The sequence below is a fragment of the Panthera leo genome, chromosome D3, assembly GCF_018350215.1.
Source record: "Panthera leo isolate Ple1 chromosome D3, P.leo_Ple1_pat1.1, whole genome shotgun sequence".
Classification (NCBI taxonomy): domain Eukaryota; kingdom Metazoa; phylum Chordata; class Mammalia; order Carnivora; family Felidae; genus Panthera; species Panthera leo.
The window spans coordinates 68,111,035-68,127,043 of NC_056690.1; the positions used below are offsets into that span (position 1 = coordinate 68,111,035).

At 54.6% G+C, this 16,009-nt stretch overlaps 1 protein-coding gene across 1 annotated transcript in view; it reads right to left on the reverse strand.

Moving 5' to 3' along the window:
- Nucleotides 1-7,829, reverse strand: part of ZBTB7C (zinc finger and BTB domain containing 7C) — a 109,058-nt gene extending 101,229 nt beyond the window's left edge. The window contains exon 1 of the mRNA XM_042910240.1: nucleotides 7,685-7,829. The gene's annotated coding sequence lies outside the window, so the exon portion shown is untranslated. The remainder of the gene's footprint in view (nucleotides 1-7,684) is intronic.
- Nucleotides 7,830-16,009: the final 8,180 nt, after the last annotated feature.

Below are 16,009 nucleotides of genomic sequence, written 5' to 3' on the forward strand. Positions count from 1 at the left end.
GTACACAGGGCTGGAGGTGGGGTCACCCTACCTACGTGCCAGGAATTTGGGCCTCTCCAAAACGCTGCCGCATCCAAATCAAGGAGCCCTGAAATTGCCCCTCCGGCGATCAGCCTCAGGCTGCCTGTCTGGTTAAGATGTGCTGGCCTACTGAGGGCCAAGATGGAGTGGCAGTCCATCTGGTACCTATAGGGGGTATTTGGGAAATGTTGGTTAAGTGAATGGATAAGTGAGTGAAGGACACGCTGGGCCATTAGACATAGTAGTAGAAATAGGGGAGGAAAATCCTGGGTGCTTCAAGGCAAGCGGGAAGGATGCCATCACGGGGGTTGGGAGAAGAAAGGGATGCTGGGTAGAATTCTGCCATGTCACAGCTGTGCACTCCGCCAGCCAGGGTAGCCTGGGCCCCTATGGAGCACGACTCCATTAGCAAGCAGCTATCAACTCCTCCTCCTATACCCCCCTCTGAGAAGTTGAGACAATGGTCCTCTGAGAAGGTGATGCTCAGAATTGTCATAGATGAACGTCAGGAACCATCTACTCGAGGGCCCTCTGAATTTTTCTTCAGCCGCAGAAGCCGCCTGGTACAAATAAAATTTTGTGCAAGACGAGACACACGCACAACTGTTTTTGGATCAGCGCAGTGAATCCCTTTGAAGAACACCAATCTAGTCCCGTTTCTCATTTTGAAAACGGAAACCCAGGCCCAGAAAGGCCAAACTGTGTTCTCAGCCTCCATCATAAACATCTTTCCTACAACTGGTTTCCTCTTCAGTACTTCCTGGGTGGGGCCCGGGGCACCTGTAATCTGTTCAAAGGTTTCATAGGCGATCACCTCTAATCAGGTTTCGGGGCTGCTGCATTACGCACTGGTTTGAAGGTGAGGGGCAAATTCGTAGCAGAGCCTGACCCAAGCTGCTCCTGGGGTCATACCGGCCAAAGTCCATGACAGTGACTTCCCAGAAGTTACAGGAATGAATTTCTGGTACTGAGGCTTGCTTGTATTGAACACGGTGCCCCAGGATGGCCACTGACCAGCACGGCAGTTATGTTCTGGGGGACAGGTAATTTTTTGTAATCTTTGGCAGTCATTCAAACTAGGTGAGTTTCTCCATCTCTCTCAGCTCAAATGTATCTTTGTTCAGAGTGTTACCCCAGCCAGTCCCACAGGTATGAAAATGGGATAAAATTATTTCATCACGGAGCTGAAGCCCCAGTGTGAAATGGAGTGCTAAGCCACACCAAGCAACTGTGGATGAATCTGTGGGCCTTGCTGGTGGTTCAGGGCCCCAGCAAGCAAGCAAGAAGGCAGCCTTGCATCGCCTGGTTAAGATGTCAGAGCTCTCCAACTTTCTTTGTGGTCCCAAAGGGGTCATCCAATGGAGTAAAAATGTCAGGATCTTGGTTATGTCTCCATTCAAAGCCCCAAACATTGAATAGCTTGTCCACATTCACTTCCATTAGGTCAATTTCTTCCCTTCCCAAGGCCTGGCTTTCCCATCAGCAGCTGTAGCTGGAGAGAGTGGGGCTGAGGTAGCCGACCCCACCGCCAGCTCTCTGGAGCATTCGAGCATTCTCTCTGGGAAAGAGAATGAGAGCACCAAGCCCCGTGTCATACTGTGGGACCCTGAACTGTTCTACCGAAACATACAGGGAAAACCGGAAGTGAATCCAGACACGCAGAGGAAACCCCAACCATGCAGGACAATCCGGAAGTGGAAATGGCTCTCACTGTAAGAATGGCAAACGAATGTGACTGAGCTGAATCCAGAATACTTCCTGGGTGGTGCTTCTTTGAGCACATAAACCCTTAGAAGGTACGACGGCTACAATAAAAAAAGGCAGGTACTACCAACAAGCGTTGGCAAAGATGTGGAGAAGAGTCTGGGATCGTCACGTACTGCTGGTGGGAATGTAAAGTGGGGCAGCCGCTGGGAAAATCGGTCTGGCAGTTTCCCAGAAGGTAAAACGTGGAGATACCGTATGACCCAGCACTTCCACGGCCAGGTAAACACCCGAGAGAAATGCTAACCTAGGTCCACACAAAACCTCGTGCGCAGATGTTCGCGTCGGCATTCTTTACAAGAGCTGAACGTGGAAACGAGCACCCACCCCTGATGAATACAGAAATAAAATGTGGTATATCCCCCCATAAGGAATATCATTCACAAACACAAAGGAATAAAGCACGGATACGTACTACAAATGGATGGACCTAGAAAACATTACGCAAAGAGAAAGAAGCCAGTCATGAAGGGTCACATACTATACGATCCCGTTGATAGGAAATGTCCAGAGTAGGCAAATCTGTTTAGAGACAAGAAGTAGATTGTTGGTGACCTAGAACTGGGGAGTTGAGGTCAAATGAGGAGTGACCGCTAATGGGTACAGAGTTCTTTTGTGCACGATGAAAATGTTCCAGAATTGATTGTGGTGATGGTTGTACATACGTGAATATACTAAAAGCCAGTGAATTCTATACCTTTAAACGAGTGAATTGTGTGGTACATTAATTATAACTTAATAAAGGTGTTATTGTTAAGAACTTAGAAAGTTTCCCACCATTTAAGCTCTGCTTAACGGATGCATCCTCCGCTAGACTTCCCTAAGGCCTGACTTCCCTAAGGCTTAAGGAAGGCCGGCATCAACACAAACTGGCATCACGGTCACCTCTCCCGTGGTCTTTACCTGTAACTTCACAAAGACCAACGAGCCGACCTGTTAACTCCAGAAACCACTGAACAGTAACAGAATCGTCAGCCAGAATCCATAGCCAAGAAAGCAAGAGCCCTGGGCGTATGAGTGTGCCAAGTTCGGCTCTATGACATCATGTGGGTGGGTCACGTGTACATTTGCTTCTGGTTTGTATCTAATTTGAAAACGCCGACATAGACTGTGTACTCTATTATTAGGCAACTTTTCCAGTTTGGAGTCTCAGTGTTGTTTCACTCAGTTTGTTCAGAGAATGAACTCACTTCTCCACCGATGAGGAACATCCCGCCCCAGGGTGCTGCCCTAGGACGGGCAGGCTTCGGTCCTGCCAGCTTCTCTATTCTGCGCTCCACGTGGACAGGAGCCAGGCCACCACTGGGGGAGAGCTCTTAACCCGCAGGGGAAGCTTCCTTCTCCCTAGCCGGCCTCCTGCATGGCATGGCGGAGGGGGCGCAGGGGTGACTACGAGCGGGTAGGGGGCCGAGTTGACTTGCTCTCCCAGGCAAGGCCCCGATGGAGGGGGGGGGGGTGTCTGCCAAAGGAACAAAAGGGAGTTCGACGGAAAGACGGCCCACATTCCTCTTTTTCCAAACACAGGCTCAAGATGTGCAGAGGGAAAGTTAAATTATGTGGCAATTTTCAAAGTCATCCACTGAAGATAAACTCTCCCTTCAAAGGAATTACTCATCTCACTCCATCATGATACCTCAGGGTCTATCAGTATTCAAATTTATTAAGCAATGACATGGAGAACGCATTGTTTAAAGGCCCCGTTTCATCACCCCCATTCCCCAAGCTATTTTTTTTTTGTGCTAAGTCATGAGAAGTCCAGCAAGTGAAAAATCAAAACAAAAATGAACGTGCACACACACACACACACACACACACACACAGATGGGGGGAAAAATCCTTCGTGGAAGTCGCTGTGAGGCAGGCAGCTTCAGAAAGGAAAAACACAATCTCTGACTAATATGAAGGAGACTCCAAATTGCCCTTGGCAACCATCTCTCAACCCCAGATTCCCCTCCCTCTATTCATCTCTGAAGTTCCCAGCCAAAGGAAAATAAACTGAACAGCTCTGTCCCTGGCCCAACCTGTAGGGCTGCACGGCTGAGAAAGAGCTAAGCAAACAAACATCCCCATGCAATTATACACCTGTGTAATTGCTGCAAACAGGACAGCCAGTTGGGCGCTCGCCGCGCTTTCCAGGCTGATAATCTCAACATCGGGAGAAAATGCCTATATTCAGGCACCGTGACATCAAAAGGGAATGCAATATGGTTTCGTGACCCCAAACACAAGAGATTAAGAAAAAGCAGGTGCGGGGGTGGGGGGGGGGTGTGGTGGGGGCGGGGTGCTGGGGAGGAAGAAGGAAAACGCCATCGAAACTGTCCCTCCCGGAAGTCAGTTCTAGAGAAGGAAGGCCCCAGAACATCACTCAGGTGGGCTTAGCTTCCAGGCAAGATTTATCAGTTCACCTTCCTCACAAAAGTGATAGTTAATTTTAGAGGTAGTTATCTTACGCCTGTTACATCGTTGAAGATGGAAGGAGAGTTAAGAGGCCAAATGTCCTAGGAATATTTATGGCTGCTCTGTCTCAAAGATTCATCTGACACCATTTTATGAGGACGGATATGTCAGGTCGGCTCAATGGAGATGGACAGGAACAGCAGGAAATGGCACTGAAGTGGAGACACGAGCAGGTGGTCTTTACAGCTGAGCCCTGAAATGCCCTGGAAGGCTAGTGCAAGCCGCCGTGAGGATTACGGATGGCCGAGAGACGCGGGGTCCAGTGCTGGCTTTGCTACCAAGTCCCGCGAACTTGGACAAGCCTCCCCGGTGGTCGGATGAAGGTCAGAGAGCTGGAGCTCCAGACCTGTGGGTGTGGAAAGCGCCACCCCGGCCACAGAGCAACAGCTGATGCATCAGGAGGGCGATGTTCTGGGGCATTCCCAGCCTGGCTGGCCCTGCTCCAGAGAGGGGCCAGCCCTCCTGGAGGCTGCACAGGGTTCTTGTCATCTCCAGCTGGGATGTGCCAAATCTAAAAGCTCATCTCAGAACTGGAACCCACAACCGTAAGCTGATAACCTGAGCCACGGGGGGTTCCAATAGCTTCCTGGATACTGTGTGCACCCCACAGCATCCTCTTGAGCCAGGGATGAGTCCCTGTGACTGCAGCCTGGGGACAGCTCATCATTCCAACTTCCCACCCGTCCTCTTCACCCAGGCTTCCTGCCGCTTCTCCTTCAGGGCAGTGCTTCTGGAACACCTTGCCACACACTGTCGCATTTCATCCACTCAATACCCGCTGAAGGATGTACTGTTGCTATATTCCCACTGAATAGAGCCCAGGGACCAGGTGGGGACTTCAGCTACTAATGTATGCCCAGCACTTAGCAGGGTGCCTGGAATCACACATTAGACAAGACAGTCATTGTTGAATAAATGATTGACTGACGGAGTGGAAAGAAACCGAGGTTCAAAACAGTTAATATTGTGTGTAACACTTACATACTATTTCGTGTTGTGCTGTAATTATATCAGGGGGATTCCTGGGGCACCTGGGTGGCTCAGTCGGTTAAGCGTCCGACTTAGGCTCAGGGCATGCTCTCATGGTTCGTGACTTTGAACCCCATGTCGGGCTCTGTGCTGACAGCTCGGAGCCTGGAGCCTGCTTTGGATTCTGTCTCTGTCCCTCTGCCCCTCCCCTTCTCGCTCTCTGTCTCTCTGTTTCTGTCTCAAATATAAAAAAATAAAATAAAACTTATGTCAAGGTGATTCCCGTCTCCCCAACTAGAGTATAAGATTCTAAAGGATGTGCTGTGTAACAGGCAGCTTTGATTCCCGGCTCTGTCACTTATAAGCTGGACAGCTCACTTAACCCCTTTAAGCCTCAGTTTCCTCATCTGCAAAGTGGGGCTGGTGATTCATAGCCGACAGCTTTCGTGGATCACAGTAGATAATGTGTGCCAAGCACAGTCTGGTACCTGGTCTCTCAATGCCCCGTCCCTTTCCTTCCTGCCTGCACCCTCTCTGGTTTATCTCCCAGCACGGACATGACAAGATAGGCTTAAAGCTCTGTGACCTCCAGGCCTTTGCTCTTCTGGTCTTCCTCCTTACCAGGTCCTGCCCCAATACCACTTCTGATCTGCAGCCTTTCTTGACATCACTGGCTGCCAAAATGCCTGTGCTCAGATCCCAGAGTGGCTCTTCTAGAGGTCTGTTGAGGACAGTCTACTTGCTACCCAGGTTCGCTATTCTTTGCAACCCTCATCTCTCTGTGCTGGCCACCCCTCAGTGGTGGCTCAGGCCTGAGTCTTGTCTGTGTCTCCCCAAGGTCTCGGGTGGGGGGGGGGGGCTTGGTGTGATCCAAATCTCCCAATCTCATGAAGTTCTGGAACCTAGGCTGGTGGCCTCAGGGCCCAAGCGGCACTGGGGTCCTATGGTTCTGGGCAAGGAGCACTGGACTCTGCTGGTCCCCTGGGACTCAGTCCCTCCTCACTGTAAACTGGGGGTGCTAAAGATACTTCCCCTAGTGGTACTCTCCCCCCCACCCCCAAGCACTAGCCCTAAGAGACAGAGACCCCAGCCGTTTTGGGGAGGGTGGCTTTCCTCTCCCTTTCAGTCCAGGTTGGGCCTTAAGGGCAAGAGGGTCAACCAGGGCAGCCAGGTTACTTACTGTCCTTTCCTGGAGATCTATCCAGAGGAGGTTCCTGACCCTTGTCATCCCCCCAGGACATCACTGGGTGGAGTGGAGCTTAAACTTGAATCCAGCAGGGCCATCCCCTCCCCTCCCACAAAATCTTCAATCGAATCTGGAGAAAACTGCCGGATTGTCTCAACCACTTCCTTCCCATTTTCAAAATTCTGCATTTAGAGGGATTGGAAGGGTTATGCCCACAGCCTGCCAATGAGTCCTCGGAATTCATTAATAACAAGGGTTAAAAGAAAGAGCGCAGTCGTCCCCTGCCCCACCTGCCCGCAGCCAGGAAAACACAAGCCAGAAACTGGGGCAACCGCACCGGGCGCCCCGCGCCCCCCCCCCCGGAGCGCTCACCACAGGCACGAGAAAACCGCCCCCACTCGGGATGCTCCGCGCTGGGCTCTTTGAGGAGTGCTTCCCCGGTCCCGCCGCGCCCGCTGCAGGGAACCGGGCGCTCCGGCGGGCGCCGCGCGCGCGGGCGCCGGCAGGGGTGGGGGCGCTCGGGGCCGCTCCCTTCCGGTCTCCAGGCCCACCTGAGGCTCCGGGAGCTTCGAGACCCCGGCTGGACTCAACGGGCCCGGAGGGAGTTGTCCCGCCCACCGTGCCCAGGTCGGAGCGCAGGGAAGGATCCCCCGCCCACCCAGCTCTGCCAGCGGCTCCCGCCCAAGGATCGCGACGCGACCCTCTCCAGCTTGCAACGGCGACTCCTGCCAGTCCTCCCCTTTAATTTCTGCCCCCCCGTCCGGCCCTCGACTTCTGCCCCGAGTTGCCTCTGCTTTTGCCCCTCGTCCCCCAAACCCAAGTTTTGCATCTGACCCTGGGGGAGCCCGAGGTTTTTTGGAGGGAGGGAATTTAAACGATCCGCGTCTATCCGCCACTCCCTTCCGGAGCGGCCCTCGCGCCTCGCTGTCCCCTCTCCCCGCTACCGAAGGCTGCCCGCTAGGGCCGCGGGCACGGAGCAAGCCAGGAGAGTTGCTCTACAGAGTTCCAGACTCTCTTCTGCGTCCGGCCGGGAGGGACGCGGCCGCGCGCCCCGCCGGTAGCCCAGGAGCTCCGGCCCCCGTGTCCCCGGCGCGCTCGGCCGGCCCGAAGCGGGTTTGAAATTGCTGCCGTTGCCGCCACTCCCATCCGGCCGGTCGGAGCCCACGCCCGGGGCCAGGGGGTCCCCGCGGCGCCCCGAAGGGCTCCCCGCTTACCTCCCTCCGCCGCCCCGCCGCCCCCTGCCGGGCCCCGTTCCCCGCCGCCCGGGCCGGGTCGCCGCACACCCACCTGGCCGCCCCGGGGGCGCCGCGCTCGTGCCCGGGCCGTGTCCTGAGCGCCGCCAGGGTCCCGGGCTGGGGATCCACGCGGCAGCGCTGCTCAGGGGAGCCTGCCGCGGCCGGCGGGAGGTTGTCATTGATTCGCGCTGGGCGAGTTAAGCCATTCCAGGAGTGGTTTTGAAGAGAGCACTCCCACCCCTCCCTCCAACCAAAGTATTTGGCAGGCAGCCCCTGCCGTCCACCTGTACTGCTAAGCGCGGGACAAGGACCAACTTCACTAGTGGCGCTTTATGCTTCACTTTAGAGCACGCAAACGAAGCTCTTTCCTAAAGGTAAAGCAGATATGAAAGTAGGGGTGGTAGAGGATTCCTCCCCGCCCCCCTCGCCTCTCTCCTGGTCTCCTGTTATTTCTTCTTCCCTCTGAATGTTTCACAAAATGCCTTCCCACTTTTCTCAAACCAGGGCAGCCTTTTATTATTATTGTTTTACTCAGTTCTGTGTGTCTCTTGTTTTTAAAGGCAATTTTACTTCCATTTGCCTGAAACCTGAGCCCAATAAAATTACCAGAATTACGTCTTCTGCTCAAAGGGTCTTGAACGTAACTTGACCAAATCAAACACTGTACTGCAAGCATTCAAGGGGCATATAAAACAGAGGGAAGTGCAGGAAGGAAGCACAGAACGGCAGCTCCCTCCACCAGGGTGTCCACCTGGGTTTGGCCCAGGTGGAGTCAAGGGGCCTGCGCGCGGGGGGCACCCGCGGACAGGGCTCACCCACAGCAAACATATCTGACAGGCTTTCCATTGCTTTGTCTCCATTCGAAGCCTGACTCAGAAATGCCAACCGGAGATCCAACAGTCCGCATGTGGGGTGGGCCAACCACCAATCACAGGGAGGTGTGGCTACAGCACCCTCTCCCAAGCTGCTCCTTAAAGCCACATGCTACACCCTTTTTGAAAACTGCCAGTGGGGAGGCTCCTGGCTCTGTCATCCCTCTTTCCCCTGCAACTGTCCTTCACCTGGGGGAAATCTTCGTTAACCCCTTGGTACCTAGGCTGGCAGTTCTCAGAAACATGGGAGGAGCCAAGGGGAGCTCTTCTTCCCTGGTGATCAGCATCTCCGCGTTTCATGGAGAAGCCCCACAAACCAAAGGAGACCAATGGGGGTCCTGGCCCTCTGTGGCCTCTGCCCCTCTTCCAAGGCCAGGCCACTAGCCTTAAAGTACCCCAGAGTCAAAGGTAAATCCCAAAGGTCCGTCAGTCCATGAAGGTCAAGAACACTAGGAAGATGGTTCCGACTAAAATATCTCCTCCAACAGGTGCCCCCTGCCTGAAATTCCAGTGTTAGTGATTCATTCCTTTGTGAGCCACGCCCTGCACAAAGCCTGTACCAGGCAGGCAAAACTGCTTTGGGAAGGCAGGAAGGGTCTCTCCCTGTGGTTCTAAAACTGTAAATACCCATGGGCAAGGGCAAGGATGAGTCTGTCAGTCCCTGCTTGCTGTGGTGGGAGGGCCATGGATGGTGTGCGAGGCAACAGAGGGTCTCAGAGCCAGGGAGGTGTGGAGTAGGGTGGGGAGGGGGTGCTAAATCAGGGAATCAGTCACTGAAGTTCAGAAGGGGAAGCACTTAACCAGGGCAGGTGGACAGTTTCCAAGACTGGATGACTCCATAGCTTTTTATCAAAAACCACGTACTCCCGGAACACCCAAGCCAAAGAACGAAAAGGCAAATCCCTTTGTCCACAGAGTCACTAATTAAATATCCAATCATGTGTAACTCCATACTCCACTCCCAGACCCGGTAGGTAAAAGTGCCACCACATGACCTGGACGGAATCAGTATCAGTCCAGAAGTGTTTGTCGTGCACCCACAGGGGTTTGCCTCAATGCCCTGGGCAGAGGTGGGGTGGGGTGGGTGCCGTGGGGTGGGCCTCACGTCTGGTGGGGAGATAAAGCACCGAGGGTTGGCCAGTGTGGGGCAAGGCCCGTAGCGCATTGTGCGGGGTCCATCAAGACAGGGTGCTAATTTTGCACAGCAGACAAGGAGCTGAGAACAGTCAGGAAGACAGGGATCATCTGGAGAGGGCTCCAGGAGGTAGGCTAGACGGCTCTGGAAGTGTGTGCTACCGTGAGCAGGAAGGCATGTCAGGTGCGGGAATGAAGGCTTGGGGAGGGGGCAGCTGGCCTGGGTGAGAAGGCTGTCGAGGTGGGTACAGCAGCAGGTCGGGGTCTGTGTGATGGACCCAGTTTATAGGTGCAGCTTCTGGCTGAAAGAGAGCGCAGGGCAGGGACTGCTTTCAGGGGAGGGAGGGAGGGAGGACTGGAGCACGTCTTTCAAACCCAGCTGGAGCTGGATGTAGGCAGAGGGGTGGTGGAGGGAGGCTGCCAGGAGGGGTGGGGGAGAGCTGTGGTGCCTAGCCCAGCCTGCCCCCAGGCGGCCCCTCCTAGCAGGGCTCCAGCCCCAACCCGAAGGAGTGTCTGAGTAGGCCAGTGGGTGGTGCCAGGGCCGAGGATACTGCGGCCAAGAGCCTAGGGGGGAGGGCTGGCCACTCTCCAGCCCACCGGCTGGGCCCCCGCAGTGGACAGTGAATGTCATCCCTCCCCCCAGCCCTCCTCCTTAATCACTGTCTGTGTGTGCCCAGTTGGGACACACCCTTCGGAAGGGCTCTGGGCAAAAAGTGGAGAGCCCTACCCCTTGGCCCCTCCAGCCTTGCCTCCTTGTTCTCAGTCTCCGTGCCAGGTGCCTCTTGGGAACAGAAACATAAAGGCGTCTCTCTCGGAGGGGTGGGGTGGGGTGGGGGAAGGGACCGAGGAGGCGACCAAAGCCACCCACAGAAGGGGCTCTGGGCTGGCCGGACTCTAGATCTGTTATTGTGCATTTCCTTTTGGGATGTGGCTTCTTCCTGGGCCCTCTGTGGACCCCTCCCTCTCGCTCCCCGCCCCCCACTCCTCTCTCCAGTCTTTCCCACCCCCACCCCTCTTCCTGGGTCAGGTCGGTCAGAACTCTTGGAAACAGGCTGGCTTACAGACGCCTTGCTTTTCACATCTGCCTCCAAACCCACAACTCTCTCTTGTTCCAGGGAGGGTGAACGCTCCTTCTTCAACCACCCAGCATGGCTCAGAGGGCTAAACAGAAGCCCAGTGAGCGAACCCGCTACTGTCTTAACTTGAAACTTCAGTGATGCCTGGTCATCAGCGGTGACGTAAGCACACAGACGGCTTCTGAACGAGCGTGCACACACACAGGCTATGTTTGCACACATGTACAGAGAGGTGGGTACAGAGATGAGCCGTACTACCTAGAACTAGAGATAACACATATCTATTGAGGGTCTACCCCCGACTACAACCCTGCAACCGCACCAAGAGACAGATCCTCTCATACCCCGCCTCCCCCCCCCCCCCATGCTACTGATGAGGAAATAGGCTCAGAGAGGTCTTGCCACTTGGTCAAGGTCACAGGACTTGATAAATTGTAACATCAGGCGTGATACCGGAGTCTTGGAGCTCTGATGCCCAGGGGCGCTGGGGTGGCTCAGTGGGTTAAGTGTCTGACTCTTGATTTTGGCTCAGGTCATGATCTCAGGGGTTTGTGAGTTCGAGCCCTGAGTCGGATGGACTCCCAGCTGACAGTGCAGAGCCTGCTTGGGATTTTCTCTCTCCCTCTCTCTCTCTCTCTGCCCCTCCCCTGCTCATGCACTCACTCTCTCTCTCTCTCTCTCAAAATAAACTTAAAAAAAAAAAAAAGAATTCTGGCACCCAAAGGCTGCTTCTGGGGCTCAGCTCTGGCTCGTTGTCTAGCTCCTACAGCCGATTCTCTTAGGAGTGGTTTGCTTTGCTTATGTGTGCCTCAGTTTCTCCAGCTGCTGATGACTCTCACCAAACCAGGAGGCTATTATTAGCCAGGAGGAGGCTGAGATGGAGGGTGGACCAGTAAAAAGCACCAGAGCAAGTCTTCCCTAGAGAATTTGCACAGCAATGGTTTTGAGTGTTACTCAGATGGGAAACTCAGAGCCACCCTTGCTGCCTCCCCGTCCCTCCCGGCCTGCACCCCACCCCTGCCAATCCATCCATCCGCAAGTTTATCTCCAAAACAGATCTTGAATCCACTCTCTTCCTGCCACCTCCTCCACCACTGCCCTCTGCTGGGCCACTATCCCTTCTGGCCTTGACCTCTGCAGAGACCGCCTAAGTGGCCCTCCTGCTCCCTTTCCTGTCCTGCTCCTTCAGCCCAGGGCCACAAGGCTGCCTGTGTAATCTTCTTAAAACGTGCATCTGGTCACATCACAGGACACTTCAAGTGCAGTCCAAACTGCTCGCCACAGCCCCTGAGGCTCAGCAAAATTCCTGCTTCTCACTCCAAGCTCACCCGTGCCTTCTGCCCCATCCTCTGGTTGAGTTCTTTGTCCTTCCTGTTGTGGGACTTTGCATGTGTGGATTCCTTGGCCTGACATACTCTCCCCCTATGCCAGGTCTTAACAGAAACATTACCTCCAGGGCGCCCGGGGGGCTCAATCAGTTGAGTGTCTGACTCTTGATTTCGGCTCAGGTCATGATCTCATGGTTTGTGGGTTTGAGCCCTACATCAGGCTCTGCGAGGACAGCATGGAGCCTGCTTGGGATTCTCTGTCCCCCACTCTCTCTGCCCCTCCCCTCCTCGCGGTCAGGTCTCTCTTTCTCTCTGTCTCTCTCAAAACTAAATAAATAAACATTAAAAAAACAAAGGAAAAAAAGAAACATCACCTCCTCAGGCAAGCCTTCCTTGACCACCACAGATAAAGTAGAAACGTCCCTCACCATCATCTATTTCAGACCTTTGATCAAAGCACTCATGCAACGTGCATATGTTTATTTAACTGCTTGCTTACACGGAATTATTTTTTGACTGTCCCTCCCACTAGAATAGAGGCTGCTTGTGGGCAGGGACCTCGTGTGTCTTTTTCACTGCGTGTACCTGAGACACTATAGGCCCCTGGCAAACACGCGCGAGGCAAAGATTTGTTGAGAGAGCTTCAGATCTGGGAGACAGGCAGAACGGATCTAGTTCTGGATCTGTGCCCTCGAGGATGTCACATGGCCTCCCAGATCCTCTGCTTCCTCCTCTGTCAATGGGGGCCATGGATGAGATGGTGACCCAGAGCCTTTCGAGGGCTGGTGCTCTGCAGTTGGGTGGGCCTTCACTCTCCAAGAAACTGAAAGCACCGTTAAATAGACAAGAAGAGAAACTTGGCCATGCTGTACCTTGGATGGCTTTGAGAAGGCTCTGCTTCTGTTGTCCGTCCTGCTGACACTTTAGACAAGTCAGTTTGTGAGGACTTAGCCTGCTCAGGGCCGTGACTGGCCACCATCCCCACAGCACACCCTGCCGCGCAAGCATGGAAACTGGGGCTCATCCAGAGAAAGCAGTTACCTCGGAGAGAACCAGCACTAAGTCAGGGCAGATTTTACCTAGGGCTTTCCGTCCCAGCAGTCATGTTTCCCCCAGCGCCCCAGGTCTGAGGCCTGACCTCCGAGGATGTCACCTTGTGTGGGTGCAATGCTTTAACTCCCAGTGGCTTTCTACTGGGCCTTGCTACTTGGTCTTCTTCGCAACAACCCGGGAGGGCAGACCGAGGAAACTGAGACGCAGACCAAAAAAGTGAGTGAGTGGCAGAAAGGAGACCTTTGAAATCAAGGAAGAAGAACTCTAGTGACATTAATATTCTTTATATTATATAAATATAATTTGTAATTCATATATTATATACGAATATGTGACTTTAAGAGAATATTAATATATATGAAATATATTTGAAAAAAAATATGAAGTTCTCCCATATTAGAGAAAATTCGTGAAACAGAGGAGAGAGGGTCCCTCATAATCATACCACACTAGACAGGGTGGATACTTGTAGCATTAGAGCAGGTTAGGGCAGTTAGTCTGGGTCTTAGTGTCCCTCGCCCTCACTCCCCCCCTCTCTCTCTCCCCCTCCTTCGCTCCCCCTGCCTCTCTCCCTCTCTCCCCTTCTGGCTCACTCACCAGAGTGAACACTGACTCCATCCAACGTCCCACTTTGCACTTCTCAGGTGCTCCACAAATGTTTACTTAAATGTTGAGGCAAACTGAGAGAAAACTCAACCTAGCCGGCTGGGGCAAGAGGAAGAGGTTGCACTTCAGGGGTGCCAGCCTCCGTCTAGGTGGCCCTGTGGCTTCCCAGTTCCAATGACACGCCAAGTCCTCACTATTCCGAGCTCCCTGCTCGCAGTTACATGCCGATTTAAATAACAATCCGTAGCTGTTTAGCATCAGGAACAGAGAAGGAGCCTCGCACATTGGATCTAGGCTCTGCGCTGACAGCCCTTTCTGTGGTCACAAAGGTTATCCAAATCTGCCGGTTGCCAATGCGACACATATTTCTGCCACCGTGTTTTGGGAGGGGGGCAGACCCAGTCATCCAGAACCTACTGGCAGTGGGCCAGGCTCCTTGACCAAACTCTCCCCCTCTTGGAGCACGCAGAGGAGATCCGGGGAAGCAGAGCTGTGGCCGTCTGGCCTTTGGCTGCCCTGTCCTTTGGGAGCTGGAAGGTGAGAGTGGGGCCCAGAAGGGAGGCTCGGATACTTGGAGCTGCCTCCTGCTTCTCAGGTGTGCTGAAAGACCAGCCAGAGCTTGCCCTGACCCCGGGCCCTTGGAGGGGAGGTGCTGGCTGAGCACGGGGTCCCGGAAGTGCTCCCTCTGGGGAAGCTAGGGGAAAGTACCCCACCTGGCTGGGACTCTGGGCAGGGCTCAGAGTCTGGCCGGCTGTACAATAGACAGAGCGAGTGGCCGGGTCCCAGCCAGCTGCCGCTCACAGCCCCAGGGCCCCAGGGCTGCCAGGGCCTCGCCCTCCTCTCGGATTGTGGATTGTATTGGGTGACGCAGTTAGGCACCCACGGTGGGGGGAGGAGAAAGTGCCAAGAGCCTCCAGGGCTCTGGGTGACTGGGCCTGTCACCTCAGAGCTGGGAGCCTTGGGGAGGAGGAGGGCTCAGCCAGGACCTGGCCAAGGGGGCAGCGGAGGGAAAGGGGGCAGCATTACCTGACAGGGGAGGCAGGTTCCTCCTCCCTTCTCCCTCCTCCCTCCCACCCTCTCTCCCTCCCTCCTCCCTCCCACCCTCCCTCCCTCCCTCCTCCCTTCCTCTCCCAGGTCTGTAGTAATTGCCTGTTTGTGCCCCACCCCCACTACTCCAGGCTTTGGCTATAAAGTGGTGAACACGTCAAGATTTCCCCATCCTCATGGAGCTGACCTTCTAGTAGGAAAGACAATGCCTAGACAACCATCTGCCAGGAAGTCAGGTGGGTGAGGCCACAGTCACTGCCCCCAACCCTGAGAAGTGGGGAGAGCCGGGACTGCACCCCATGCAGAGTGAGGACACAGAGTGAAGGCAGGGGTGACTTACCCAAGACCAACCCAGGAGAAGTGGTGGGGCTGCTATGCACTCAGTGCTCAGTACTCAGTGCTCCCAGCACTCTCCCTCTTCCCTAGCACGGCCACCGAACAGACCTATCTGCAAAGCAAAACTCTGTGCCCCTAGGGATACCATTTTTTAAAGGAGGTGTTTATACCCAGAAAACTAAAAAACAAAAATCAACTAAACTAAGAAGCTCAGGCTAGGCAAAGAGCTAACTCCACGGTGTGAAATGACACTCCTGAGACAGGAGCCTGCGGGTCTAGACAGCCTGGGGAGCTGAGGGCCAGGCGACACTGGCCGCAGACTCTGGCCTTGACCCAAGTTCTCTTTAGTGACCCTGGCGAAAGCTGGTCTGTCCCTCCTGGGTCCCCGCAGATGTGTGAGGGCCCCATCACCCAACCGCGCTGTTGGTACCCTTTGGGCATCACAAATACACCCTGGGGGCCCATGTGTCCCTTCACAGCGGTCTGACCAGGAAGAGAAAAGGCAGTGTCGGGTATGAGGAAGATGTGGGCAGGACCACGTGTGTGCATGCAGGTGTGTGTGTGCAGGGGTGTGTTGGGGGATGCGGGAGTGTGGATACCGAGGGGGCCGGCGAGTGGAAGGATGGGCTGCTGGGCTGGGCGGCTGATGGTTGATGGGGTAGGGGTGTGCACCAGCAGTTTCTCTGTTGGATGAAGCAGTGGACAGGCTCTGACACCCTCCAGATGCTCTAACTGGCGTTAGAGCATGCTCAGGCAGAGGTTGGCCTCACCCCTAGAGCTGGTCAGCATGCCATCGCCAGGGACTGCTGGGTACGGCCAGGACTGTCTGCAGCCCTTCCCCAGGGCCAGACAAACTAGGCAGGCTGGAGGGTCAGCACAGGGACCCTCCCCATCCTGTGAGGGTGGCAGGGACCTTCTCATTGAA